This window comes from Doryrhamphus excisus, chromosome 13 (genome assembly GCF_030265055.1).
Source record: "Doryrhamphus excisus isolate RoL2022-K1 chromosome 13, RoL_Dexc_1.0, whole genome shotgun sequence".
In the NCBI taxonomy this organism is placed as follows: Eukaryota; Metazoa; Chordata; class Actinopteri; order Syngnathiformes; family Syngnathidae; genus Doryrhamphus; species Doryrhamphus excisus.
In genome coordinates this window covers 3450621-3458120 of record NC_080478.1, presented here as the reverse complement: position 1 = coordinate 3458120, position 7500 = coordinate 3450621, and the positions used below count along the sequence as shown (strand labels likewise).

Genomic DNA, 7500 nt, shown 5'->3' with positions numbered 1-7500 from the left:
TGACACTTTTTGCCAGAGTCTAGTTTGGCCTGCGTCACCTTCAAATAGGATCTTTTCAGTTGATCTGGCAGCTTACGGCCATACTATCCTGAAAAAGCCCGATCTCGTCCGATATCGGAAGCTAAGCAGGGGCGGGCCTGGTTAGTACTTGGATGGGAGACCGCCTGGGAATACCAGGTGCTGTAAGCTTTATATGGTTTCTGCTCTTGCCTGACCGCAGAGGGCGCTGTTTGACACTTTTTGCTGGAGTCTAGTTTGGCCTGTGTCACCTTCAAATAGGATTTTTTCAGTTGATCTGGCAGCTTACGGCCATACTACCCTGAAAACGTCCGATCTCGGACGCTAAGCAGGGGCGGGCCTGGTTAGTACTTGGATGGGAGACCGCCTGGGAATACCAGGAGCTGTAAGCTTTTTATGGTTTCTGCTCTTGCCTGACAGCAAAGGGCGCTGTTTGACACTGTTTGCCAGAGTCTAGTTTGGCCTGCGTCACCTTCAAATAGGATCTTTTCAGTTGACCTGGCGGCTTACGGCCATACTACCCTGAAAACGCCCGATCTCGTCCGATCTCGGAAACTAAGCAGGGGCGGGCCTGGTTAGTACTTGGATGGGAGACCGCCTGGGAATACCAGGTGCTGTAAGCTTTTTATTGTTTCTGCTCTTGCCTGACAGCAGAGGGCGCTGTTTGACACTTTTTGCTGGAGTCTAGTTTGGCCTGCGTCACCTTCAAATAGGATCTTTTCAGTTGACCTGGCAGCTTACGGCCATACTACCCTTAAAACGCCCGATCACTGATTGGTGATTGAGTGCAGGTGAGAGTGTGAGCAAACAAGAGGCAACCCTGAGTGTGTACTCCCTGTCTTCCGATTTCTTTTGAAGAATTTTTTCCAAATTTCCGCCTAAAACGTAATACTTGTACGAAGCAACCCCACGCCCCCACCACCACCAACCGCGGCTGGGGGGGGTGGGTGTCAAATGATGCCGGGGCCTATAAGAGGGAAAATGGAGCGAGCAGAGAAGAAAAGCGTGGACGAGACAACAAATGCAGACAACAAGTATGAAAGACAATTAACAGTGGCAGTGGAAGTAGTAGGACAGGAAAAAGTAACGATGATGGAGATATGTAAGAAAATTAGAGAAGAATGTGGACGAGTGGTGGGATGCCGCCAAAAATCCCTGACAAAATTCGAAGTTACTACAGAAGACAAAAAAGGAAAGGACCGTCTGCTGGACGGCATCACATTGAAGACCAATAAGATTATAGCGTCAGAAATTCGTAATGACGAGCTCGTCGTCTCGTTCCTTGGCCTTCCAGTGTACATTGAAGATGAGGTGATCCTGAAGAAGCTGGAGGAATGGGGAGTTCAGGCAGTGTCCACCATCAGAAGGCGCATGTGGCCAGGCACCGACATTGCAGACGGAACACGCTACCTAAAGGTGCGCTTCAACGAAAAAGTCCGCTCCCTACCATTTGCAACTAAGTTTGAGACCCTCCAGGGGGAAGAACACTTTCGGGTGCTACACGACCGCCAGAGGAAGGTATGCAGATTGTGCATCCAGCCCGGCCACATTATCCGAGATTGCCCGGAGTTTAAGTGCTTTAAATGTGGCGAGCAAGGCCACTACGCCAGAGAGTGTGAGGAGAATGAAAGGGGCGATCGCGGCCCATTGCCGATGCAGGCTGAGGCGGTGCTGGGGGGCGGCTTGACAGCAGAGGCGGAGATGCTGGTTGAGGGAGCGCTGGAGAGAGACATGGAAACGCCGGCAGCTACAGTGCTAAGTGAAGGAGAAGAAAAGAGAATGGAGAGGATGCCAACGCCAATGGAGGTGGCAGCGGCGGCGACGATGACAGCAGCAACGGCAGCTGCGGTGACAGCGACGGCGGCTGCGGTGACAGAGACGGTGGCGGAGGAGGCGGCTGAGGCGGCAGCGACAACGGCGGCGACAACGGCGGCGGCTGAGGCGGCTGAGGCGGCAGCGACGACGGCGGCGGCTGAGGCGGCGGCGGCTGAGGCGGCAGCGACGACGACGACTGAGGCAGCAGCGATGACGACGACGGCGGCCGAGGCGGCCGAGGCGGCAGCGACGACGACGACAACACCAGCGACGAAGACGAGGAGAACGGCGGGAGCGGTGACAAAAGCGGAAACAGGGAACGACGGAGCAAAAGCAGGCCCCAGCACGGCGAGGGACGACGACGGGGGCGACGAAGCCACAGGCAGGTGGGAGGAAATGGGCGACCTTTCGAGCCCGGATGAAATGGAGATCCAACAGCTTAAAAGTTACAAGAGGAAAAAAGAGAGAAAACTGTATAGAATGTAAGGTAGATAATTCCCACCCACAAAAGATAATGAACGCCGTGACAATTTCAAATTTAAACATAAACGGCGTCAGAAATATGAACAAACTTGAAAGAGCACTACACAGACTAGACGCGGACATAGTATGCTTGCAAGAGACAAGATGGACAAACGAACTCCTCCCGGAAATACGAAAGAGATGGACAGGGCCGATATTCGTTAACAACAAGACACAAAAGTCATGCGGCGTAGCCATACTCCTAAAAGAGAACTGCGTTGAAAATGCGGTCCAAATACAAACAAACAGCGAAGGAAGAGCGCTAATTGTAGACTTCATGCGGGCCAAAATAAAATGCAGGTTGATAAACATCTACGCATCGAATAATGAAATCGAAAGGAAGGCTTTCTTCGAATGGCTGGGCCCCTTATGCATACCAAACACGCTGCTGGTAGGGGACTTTAACGTACGCTGCACCAGGATGGACGCTTGCAGCGCCTCCACCTTCAAACCCGATGTCTCCCGAGCAGCCCTACTCAGCCTGCTAAAAGACAAAAACCTTGTTGACGTGTGGAGGAACGACAACCCCAACCAAAGAGGGTATACAAGAAAACAGGTGGTGCGGAAAAAACTGAAACAGAGTAGAATAGACCTGTGTATTGCAAAGGAAGAAATTATAGGACATGTACGCGAACTGAAGTGGGAGTTTACAGAATTAAGCGACCACGCTATCATGACATTAACCTTAGGGCCCAAAGGGGAGGGGAAGGGCGGGGGAACCTGGTGCCTCAACTCCTCGCTAGTACAAGACCCGGCATACAAAAATAAGATAACCACCCTGCTCCAAAGTGAACTTGTGCAGGAGTTGATGGAGGACGATGCCATCCAAGGATGGGAGACGATAAAGACTTTCATCAAAAAGCAGAGCATAAAATTTGCCAAACGGAAAAAGCAAATAGACAACGAAAACAGAGTAATGCTGGAAAGCAAAATAGCAATAGAGGAAAAAAAGATAGAAGAAATACCAAAATATAACATCGAAAAATACATCCAATTAAAAAAGGAATTGGCCGTATACGAAAAAGAAAGGTGCGAAGGCGCAATCATCAGAAGTAAAGCGCTTTGGGCAGCAAAGGGCGAAAAGTACACCAGTTTCTTCTTAAACCTTGAGAAAGAAAAACAGAGGAAAATGTACATAAAACAACTAGAAGACAAAAAGGGCCAAACAACCTCAGATTTTGTTGAAATCCTCGAAATCACGAGAGACTACTATGCAGACCTCTTCACAGGAGGCCAAATCAACGAACAAAGCGCAGATGAGATCATAGAAAGAGTCACCGCAAAGGTGACCGAGGCCGGAAGACGCGCCTGTGAAAGAGACATACGCATAGCGGATATAGAAAAAGCAATTAAAGAACTGCAGCCCCGCAAAAGTCCCGGAAGCGACGGCCTTACGGCCGAATTGTACAAAGCATTCACCGTTACGCTGGCACCCATGCTGCACAAAGTATACCAACGCATGGAGGAGAGGGGAGAGATGCCGACCTCTATGGCCACGGGCATCATCACCCTCATCCACAAAAAAGGCGACAGGGAAAAACTAGAGAACTACAGGCCAATAAGCCTGCTAAATGTGGATTATAAAATACTCGCCAAAGTGTTAGCAAACAGGCTAAAAGGAGTCTTAAAAGAAATTATCTCACCCACCCAGGCGTACAGTGTGCCGGGAAGAGATATCACAGACACAGTGAGAACCGTGCAAAACGTGGTGGAACACATGAAGGAAGAAAGCGGGATAGTGATCAGCCTAGACTTGAATAAAGCCTTCGACAGGGTGGAGCACCCTTTCATATGGAAGACGATGCAAAAAGTAGGGGTGGGCAAAAGGATGCTACGATGGCTGCAGCTGCTGTACGGGCAGGCGAGAAGTTGCGTGAAAATAAATGGCACAATGACAGACACCTTCCCCCTGACGAGATCGGTGAGACAAGGCTGCCCGCTATCCGCCCCGCTATTCACCATTGCGGTAGAACCCCTCGCCGCTCTCATAAAAACCACCAGAGAAATAAAGGGAGTGGCGATACCGGGAGGAGGGCGGAGCGTCATCCACCAATACGCGGATGACACAACCCTGACTCTGAAAGACGCCGAGGATGTGCGCAATGCAATGGGATGCGTGGAAAAATACGGGAGGGCAGCGGGCGCAAAAATTAATATGGACAAGTCCGAGATTTTATACATCGGCAACCTTGAGGGACAGAAATGCGATCTGCCGTTTAAGGAGGCACAAGACTGCATAAAGATCATCGGCATATATATAGGCGCAAACGACAAACAAGTGACCAACTTGACATGGACGGGAACCTTAAACAAGATCAAACAGACCGTAAACAGATGGAGAGCACGAAAGCTGACCCTAAAAGGGAGGGTGGTCATCATAAACTCTCTGTTAATGTCCAAACTGGTATATGCCCTGGGAGTGGTGAGCCTGCCCCAGTGGGCAGCGGCCGAAGCAGAGAGAACCATATGCGACTTCCTGTGGGAGGGGAAAGGCGTGCGCATTGCACAAAAAACCCTGATAGGACAGTATAAAGAGGGCGGGCTAAAACTGGTGGACTTACAGACCAAAAAAGCGGCAATCAGAACCAGGATGGTGATAAAATATTTGCAGGGAGAAACAGACTGTGGGTGGAAGCCCTTCTTCCGAGAGACCCTCTTCAAATATGGACGGTGTGGGCAATACAGCCTACTGATGGACCTGAGAGGGAGGCTGCACGAGGGCACCCCCACCTTCTTTAAAGAAGTCATGGAGGCCTGGGGTAGGCTTGTGCATGACTTTGTGTACACAAACCACACAAAAAACAAAGTGATGAGCCAGCCGGTCTTTCAAAACCCCCAGATCGTAAAGGAAGGAAAAGTACTGTATAACAAAGTCTTCTTTTCAGCAGGACTAAGACAAATTAAAGACTTTGTATATGAGGTCATACCGGGCTTCCTGAGGGAGCAAGCCATTATAGACAGTGTACACGAATATGACGATGAAATACCGGAAAGAACAATAAAGAACGAATACAATAAAATAAAGATGGCCATCCCAAAAGCTTGGCAAAGGCACATAAATAGCCAAGAAACAGGTAAAGAAACAGATGAGCTACCTGGAATTATGCTAAAAACCAAAGAAAAAGAGATCAACATAGAAACATGCACAGTGAAAACACTCTATTGGGCCCTTGTGAGCAAGGCCTTTAAAAGGCCAACCGCTGAGCTCCTCTGGCCGAAAGTGTTCAGCCACATAAAAGGACAGGACATATGGATGATGGGAAACTGTAAATACAACAATCAGGAATGCGCCGACCTGGACTTCAAAATAAAACATAATAGGATATACACAAACGAAGTAATACACCAAATCAATAAAAACGTAGGAAGGGAGTGTAATGTGTGCGGCAGCGAGGTGGAAAGCCTGCTGCACTTATTTGTGAACTGTAAAGAACTGAATGTATTTGTGGACAGACTAAAAGGTACAATGGAGAGGAATTGGAAAAGCGACTTCACCCGAACCGTGAGATGGAAGGAAGAACTCCTGCTCGGCCACAGAGGAGGCCAGCAAGGGGTGAACATCAACCTATGGAACTTCATGTTGAGCCACGCCAGGTACGCTATCTGGATGAGGCGGAACCTTGCAAAGTTCGAAAAAAAAAAAAATATCCGTATGGACATATTTTGAAGCTATTGTAAGGAGGGATGTGTCATTATGCCGGACCGCTGACCAAGAAAAGTTTGAGAGCTCCTTCATAGAAGGGAGCGGTCTGATCTTGATAGCAGACAATAACAAAATTGTGTTCAACCTATAGGAGAGGGAAAACAAACAAAAAAAAAACTCTCAACCTACAGGAGGGGAAGGAAAAAAAAAAAAAAAAAAAAAAAAAAAATCTTGGACAAACAGGCTGTGCCTGGACTGAGAGTTGTCAATGTGGACGTGTAATAACATGAAAGAATGGTATAATTGTGTATATAGTATGTTGATGTATGCATATCTGTGACGTACTGTGGTATGTTCAATAATAAAAAAAAAAAAAAAAAAAACGCCTGATCTCGTCCGATCTCGGAAGCTAAGCAGGGGCGGGCCTGGTTAGTACTTGGATGGGAGACCGCCTGGGAATACCAGGTGCTGTAAGCTTTATATGGTTTCTGCTCTTGCCTGACCGCAGAGGGCGCTGTTTGACACTTTTTGCTGGAGTCTAGTTTGGCCTGTGTCACCTTCAAATAGGATTTTTTCAGTTGATCTGGCAGCTTACGGCCATACTACCCTGAAAACGTCCGATCTCGGACGCTAAGCAGGGGCGGGCCTGGTTAGTACTTGGATGGGAGACCGCCTGGGAATACCAGGAGCTGTAAGCTTTTTATGGTTTCTGCTCTTGCCTGACAGCAAAGGGCGCTGTTTGACACTGTTTGCCAGAGTCTAGTTTGGCCTGCGTCACCTTCAAATAGGATCTTTTCAGTTGACCTGGCAGCTTACGGCCATACTACCCTGAAAACGCCCGATCTCGTCCGATCTCGGAAACTAAGCAGGGGCGGGCCTGGTTAGTACTTGGATGGGAGACCGCCTGGGAATACCAGGTGCTGTAAGCTTTTTATTGTTTCTGCTCTTGCCTGACAGCAGAGGGCGCTGTTTGACACTTTTTGCTGGAGTCTAGTTTGGCCTGCGTCACCTTCAAATAGGATCTTTTCAGTTGACCTGGCAGCTTACGGCCATACTACCCTTAAAACGCCTGATCTCGTCCGATCTCGGAAGCTAAGCAGGGGCGGGCCTGGTTAGTACTTGGATGGGAGACCGCCTGGGAATACCAGGTGCTATAAGCTTTTTATGGTTTCTGCTCTTGCCTGACAGCAGAGGGCGCTGTTTGACACTTTTTGCTGGAGTCTAGTTTGGCCTGCGTCACCTTCAAATAGGATCTTTTCAGTTGATCTGGCAGCTTACGGCCATACTACCCTGAAAACGCCCGATCTCGGACGCTAAGCAGGGGCGGGCCTGGTTAGTACTTGGATGGGAGACCGCCTGGGAATACCAGGAGCTGTAAGCTTTTTATGGTTTCTGCTCTTGCCTGACAGCAAAGGGCGCTGTTTGACACTGTTTGCCAGAGTCTAGTTTGGCCTGCGTCACCTTCAAATAGGATCTTTTCAGTTGACCTGGCAGCTTACGGC

The 7500-nt window shown here is 49.1% G+C and overlaps 4 non-coding genes and 4 pseudogenes across 4 annotated transcripts; all 8 read left to right on the top strand.

Moving 5' to 3' along the window:
- Positions 1–70: 70 nt before the first annotated feature.
- LOC131099500 (5S ribosomal RNA) lies at positions 71–189 on the top strand. Its single transcript, XR_009118328.1, has one exon. It is a non-coding gene; the product is annotated as a 5S ribosomal RNA (ribosomal RNA).
- Positions 190–301: 112 nt separating this feature from the next.
- Positions 302–410, top strand: LOC131142291 (5S ribosomal RNA; annotated as a pseudogene).
- Positions 411–522: 112 nt separating this feature from the next.
- LOC131143244 (5S ribosomal RNA) lies at positions 523–641 on the top strand. Its single transcript, XR_009133297.1, has one exon. It is a non-coding gene; the product is annotated as a 5S ribosomal RNA (ribosomal RNA).
- A 5946-nt stretch (positions 642–6587) lies between these two features.
- Positions 6588–6696, top strand: LOC131142289 (5S ribosomal RNA; annotated as a pseudogene).
- Positions 6697–6808: 112 nt separating this feature from the next.
- LOC131143243 (5S ribosomal RNA) lies at positions 6809–6927 on the top strand. Its single transcript, XR_009133296.1, has one exon. It is a non-coding gene; the product is annotated as a 5S ribosomal RNA (ribosomal RNA).
- Positions 6928–7039: 112 nt separating this feature from the next.
- LOC131098816 (5S ribosomal RNA) lies at positions 7040–7158 on the top strand. The gene has a single exon (XR_009117670.1). It is a non-coding gene; the product is annotated as a 5S ribosomal RNA (ribosomal RNA).
- A 112-nt stretch (positions 7159–7270) lies between these two features.
- On the top strand, positions 7271–7379 carry LOC131141860 (5S ribosomal RNA; annotated as a pseudogene).
- Positions 7380–7491: 112 nt separating this feature from the next.
- Positions 7492–7500, top strand: part of LOC131141859 (5S ribosomal RNA) — a 109-nt pseudogene continuing 100 nt past the window's right edge.